The following is a 6,571-nucleotide window of genomic DNA, read 5'->3' as shown; positions in this document are numbered from 1 at the left end:
CTCAGCTAGGATTACTGGCTATTGTTGATAAACAGCAGTAGGTAACTGACGTGGAATTGAAGTGACTGAACACCAGTGACACCGGATCACCTTTCATCGTTTCATCGTGGCGATCGTTTGTGAAAAGTTCGAAGTCATTCGTCAGATTGTGAGTACATGTGATGTACACCTCATTCCAGCCACGGTACACATAGTACTGTAACTGTAGTGTAAGAGGAACGAAGCGCAGGCGAATATCAGACGCATGCATACCGGTACGAGTGTACCTTCGCCTTACATTTTACACGATGCATAATGCGTGTATTATAGAAGACCCTAGTACATATTAATGCACACGAGCCCATGTAGAATTACACGTTTACGTGCAAGCAGTCACGCATACAACGTATTGATATTGTGAGTGTGCTTGCAATCTAAAAAGTCAGGAATAATGTAATGTTGCATGAGGTTGGAGATAACTTGTCACTTCAAGTCAGACATTAGTGGGAGATGCACAACAAAAGGCATTTACAAATTACAATGTACAGGATCAGCTGTTCAGACTTATAGTACTCTCATTTTCTTCCTTTTTTTTCCTTCAAAATACTCCTCAATGTTGAAACTGGAACCAAATGAGGAGGAAGGGGCCAGTGCTCAATATTGCTCTGTTAGTCCTTGTAAATTGAGTCTTGGTTATTGGAAAAAAAGAATACCGGTAGTTGCTGCAGTTTACTGTGTTATTATTGACTGTGCTCTTATCTACATGTTAATCTTAAATTATACTAATAAGGTGGAAACCTTTCTTTTGTGTTGACTCATGAAACCAAGAAGAGGTTCAAATCCAATTCAAGCTTTGAGGCAATCCCAGGATACCCTGTACCCTCATCCATATTGAAGTGGAGCATATGAAAAACCTTTGAACATGTTCTCAAATTCAAAGTCTGTGGTGGAAGAAGACTTTGCACACCAAGTTATCTTAGCCAATGATTTATCATCATTTTTTTTTGCTTTGTAGGGCAGCTACAATTATATTCTCTCTCCCTCTCTCTCTCTCTCTCTCTCTCTCTCTCTCTCTCTCTCTCTTGTGTCCATTTCCAGGTAGCATGGATTGATGTGTCATGTAAGGGATGTTTGCATTCTTCTTTCCCCATGATGAAGTCTTTTTGTGGAGTGTGATGACTTACTGGAAGAAACATCAAAGTTCGGCAGTGCTAGAGTTAGTACTACAGGCACCCAGGTAACCGTAACACAAGGTGGGCAAGCTTGCACATACACAAAGAACCATCAGAATGGCAGAATGTGACATGCCTCTTCCTCTCCAAAGTGAGAAAAGATGGGTACTTAGAAGGAAATTCAAGACTTATGTTCGCTCGGGAACTTTTAAAGGGTGTACAAGCGATCATGAAATAGTGATAAACAGGTGTGAGGCACTTCATGCAATCAATCTTGAGGACCAGACTACACGTGTGGCCAAAAGGACATCCTGCGAACCCTACATCACCAGCTGCGCCCCTCTGCCAGATTCCAGGGTTGTGTGCGGGAACCAGAATGGCAGCCTGATGCTGTACGATGGAAGATGGAAATGCGTGCAGACAATTCAAACTGCATCACGCCAGTCATCACTGGTCACTGTTGACAGAGATGGTCATATCTTGGCAACGTCAAGAGATGGATCAACAATTTCTGTCATTGAGCCTGACAGTGGGACGCTCATCCAATCCATTGATGTTGCAAAAAACTTGGGAATAATATGTGAGATGCATGCGTTACAGTCAGGAGATATAGCTGTGTATTCTAAAAGCAAGAAGGGTGATGCAATATGCATTATGGATAGAACAGGTGCTGTCTTGACAACAACTCACCTCCACCACAAGAATATTCTGAATTTTGCCGTGGATCATTCGTCTGACTCTATTTTTGTCTTGTATGACAATCGGCAGCATTCTGTGTGTGCAGTGGATGTAATATCATCCGGTGGCTCAGTTCTATCTGAAGGAGTTATCAAATTCAAACGAAGAGGGTATTTTATGCCTTTTATTGCCATGTCATTATCAGAAAAAGTTGTCATCTATTCTGATGGTAAAATTTTCATCTACACGAGTATGTGATGTTCATAAATGCATTTTCATATTGATACAAACATATTTTCTCTCATCCAAATAAAACAGATACTGTACTTTTAAAGCATAGAGAGATAACTTCTTAAAGTTAAGAGAGCCAGACTTTCATGATGTTTGGCTATTTCATTATCTTTGTATCTGTTTTCCCCTTTTTTGATTATACAAATGATGCACAGGACAGATTGGATTGGTGAGTCATTGGATGTGCAAATTTAACTTTGGAACTGTTTAAATCCACTTGCTGCGCTCATGGGTTTTAGACTGTTCCAAAGTTAAACGAGAGCATCCGCTTCTCACCGATCCATGAAATAGGCCTATGCATCATTTGTGTTATAAAATGAGCCTGTAAACTCATGAAGTACAACCAGGGCCCCATGTCATAAAGAGTTGATTTGATGACAGTTCTTTGCTGGAATGACAATTGTCATGGTAACAACAAGAATACAGCTTCCTGATTGGCTGTTTGCTGTAGGAAGTTGTCATTCCAGCAAGAGTTGTCATTCTAACATCTTTTATGAAATGGGGCCCAGTTTCCCCATCATGCATCCGGTACACCTACAACACTTTACAAGCCTTGAGCCTAGCATTTGGATTTTACCGGACACATGGCTCAGTGTGGATCAATAAAAATCAATGCATGACAATCGACCAATCAGATTGCAGAGATTCTAAAGCCCATTTTTTAACTACGAGGGTTTACTACCAGTGGAAATCCATAAGTATAAAGGGGGAATGATCGGTTGTTGTTGTCAGTGTCACTACTGTAATAGTGATGATGATATAGACCGATTCGGGTTCGTTGAGGGCAGCAGACATTTTATGGCACTGAGCCATGAGGTGTCTCAGCCGACCCCCCCCCCCTGCTCTCCCCCACCCCCCGGGCAACATGTTTATCGCGCGCTTGTAACAAAGGTTCGCGCACTAAGCAAGCATTCGCGCACTTAGTACGACACGCCTATTGGCTAAAACGACCATGCATCAGTTTTTCATTCCGCGCGCGGAAGGGGGTGGGGAGAGGGGAGGGGGGGTCGGCTGAGACACCTCGTTAATGGCGCTGCCCATGCGAAAAATACACATAGCGCGTCACAGAATCGGTCTATACTGTAAGAATGAAGCTAGAATGGTACTGGGTATACTTCTTGAGACTCCAAGTCTAGTGGCCTATAAAGAGGAAAGAAAAATGTCATTGTACAAATGTAATTGTATACAAAAAATGACTTATTTTCAGAATATGATCACTAGCCCCAAATAATGAAAACTCATTTCTATTTTTACATTTTATATGTAACATGTTCAGTGTATCCATCACCTTATGACATTTATAGAAGCTACTTTAAACTGTACAGAATGATTCTATGGTGTATCCGTTTACACTACATCTACCTCAAGTTATATAATTCAAGGTATAGGTATTATAGAAAATAAAATCTGGATTCTTATGCATATATTCTTAAGTATGTTGGATTGTGTTGTAAAATATTAACAATAATACACACATACATGTACTCATAATAATACATACTGTATCATGCATTCATGTAATTTACAAATTTATCAATATACAGTACCTCAAGTCCTCTCAAATCATCTTTTTTATTTTTTTATATGTAGATAATCTTTTCAATTTATCTGTCAATATATTTATCAATCTATAATTGGGTCTATCTATTTCTCTGTTTATTTTTGTACTTTTCTGTCTTCATAATGCCATTGAAGTGCAACCCATTACCAAATTAATATCAATTGCAATGTATCTCCATAGTGTAGTTGTTAAACCTTGACTCTTCCTCATCCTCCTATCTCCGCAATGTGCCTGTGAGTTCCAATCTCTTTCCTATCTCCATTGTGCATAAAATCTGAGTGTCTGAATTGAACTCTCCATGACAAAGTGGTAACTTTTTGCCCCCTTCAGTCTTCGCATTATGTATCAATGTCCTTTTCTCCTTAACTAGCTATCTCACAATCACTCATCTGCACCTACAACCTCTTTCCCCCTTCAAGCGTAATTCACAACTATGGCTAGATGTACTTATTATGATATGATTATTATGTACTCTCAGACCTCCTCCTCCATTATTCTCATTCATTAACTCTTTAAGTCCTATGGGGGATAAAATAATGTGTAAAGAATGTTGGTAAGATTGTAGGATGGTCATCCTGTATTTATTATGACTATTCTTTCTCCCTTTCCCTTACTCTGGAATGTCATTATATAACAAACATCTTGTTCCCACTCCTAATACTAGTAGTAACTCTGTGAATTACTTGTGAATCCTTCCCCTTGTCACCCCCCCCCCATCATTACAAAATACAAATTGATCTTCATCCTGTCTATATCTTTTTTCCCCTCAAAGAGAGAAGCTATATTGTTTTCAAGTCGACCTTACTTACACAGCTACAGTCAAACTGACAAAATTGGCAAAAAGCTGAATTCAACTTGCATGACATTCCTTAAGACCTTCTTTCAGAAACAGACATTCCTCTAATACATGAACGTAGTGTCAGTCAATTGGATAATATTTGCACGATGATGACATTGTAACTGACAACTGTCATTTTTTTTCTTAAACATGCATGTGATAAATTTAAACTCTCATGTCAGATTTTTCATGAAAGCTCTTCTGTGTTCATTTGAAGCGACTCTTTTTGGAAAAGTCAACGCCAAGTCGTCAACATGGAGTGTCTTTTATTTTTCATAGTAAGTATCATCCTAGACCTCATATTACAGGTATTTTGCACTCCCCCTTTGTCCGCATTCTCAAGCCCGTTCCCGTTCCCAAATATATACATTGTTTCCCAAAGATGTTCATGTAAGAGTAACATTCCTTGTAATGAAATATAAGGAGCCCAGTCTCATCTCTTTATACCCCCTCTCTCTATTCATAATGAATCCAAAACCATGTTCCCCCTCTTTATTTGGTATATGCCCTTTCATTTTCAAGGTGTGGAATTGTACAATGTGCTCTAATTTTCTGATTTCCATGTTTTGTTGGGAGCTTTATGTGCTCTCATTATCTTTTTGTTCATATTTGTACGTCATTTTGTTGAAATACAAGAAGAAAATGACAGTGAAACTGACAGATACACACAGTGTATATTCGATTGTCTTGATGCATTCATTGCTCATGGAGAGAGAGAGAGAGAGAGAGAGGGAGAGAGGCAGACAGAGAGAAAGAAAGGGAGGGAGTAAGGGAGAGAAGGGGAGAAAAGAGTAATTGTGAAAGAAAAAAAAATTGAGAAAGAGGAAGAGTCGCACGGATAATAAATTAAGATTATTATTGTTTCTTTCTTTTTAAACTTACATTGGCTCAAATGCATCATTATTATTTTGGTTTTTGTTGTTGTTTTTTAAATCCTGCACTTTTATTCCAAAAAATTGTGCACAAGAAAATTTACATACAAAGTGTACATTATACCTACCATAATTCTTTCGTGACAATGATAAGAAAGAAGAAAGAATCCTTCCATATTTGACATAAGTTACCTTCTGAGTTCGGGTACAGCTCTTCGTAGAAGTGATTTATACCCAATGATAATTAACTGTGAACATAACTCAAAAGAGATGTACATGTATATGTTTCTTAGTTCACTTATTTATTCATAAAAAATGGCACATTTTGCTTTTCATTGATATAAAAACCTGTCACAACTCTATTTGTCTCCTTTATTGCATCTTAGGAATACACTGCATTTAATTTTTAACATTTTTTTTTTCAATTTTCACATAAAGATATTGAATATGAAAAGTGAAAGGAACTACCTCGAATTTTGAACTCCAAGACCAGAGAGAAGTGTGTAAAAGTGGTGAAGGTATAGACTGATGGAAACATAGTTACAAAATGTAGGCTGTGGAAAATCCGTGCAATGGTCAGTTATAACGAAAACAAGTTCAGCATTTCTTATCAGTAAAAAAAAGCTACTGGTATGTTGTTATATTTTGAGTGATTATATGGGTTTTCATTAAAAATAACCAAGACAAATTCTTGTAAATAAAGCAAAGTAGATTAGTAATCCTTGCCCTTGTGGTTCAAAATAAAATGAAAAAGTAATCCTTTTCATTTCCCCCAAAGAAAAGTTTCATATCCAGTTGTTGCCTTAGAGACTTGAAGATGTTTCTCTGAAACCATGTTTGATTAAACTATTATAAGTTTAGATCAACTTGTCATATTTCGTAAAATCTGGATGCAAGCTTCAATTGTAGCTTGGCAGAAAGAGAATTGATATTGCAACACTCAAATATCATTCAATAGCCTTAAAAAAGTAATCAAACTTATCAAAGACGTCTATAACATGAATTCACTTCAAGGAGAAAAAAAAATAGCTGAAGAGAGGGTCAATTTTGTGACGTCATAATGCATTAGCACGAATCTATATTACGTGTTGAGTTACCGGTACTATTGGTGATATAACTTGATAAAGATATTTGATTAGCAGAATACATGGACCAACATCGTATTTATCACAAATTATTG

Source organism: Diadema antillarum, unplaced genomic scaffold, assembly GCF_040938485.1.
Source record: "Diadema antillarum isolate AM-2024a unplaced genomic scaffold, OU_Dant_1.0 scf00000076, whole genome shotgun sequence".
NCBI lineage: Eukaryota > Metazoa > Echinodermata > Echinoidea > Diadematoida > Diadematidae > Diadema > Diadema antillarum.
Note: the sequence above shows the minus strand (reverse complement) of the source record.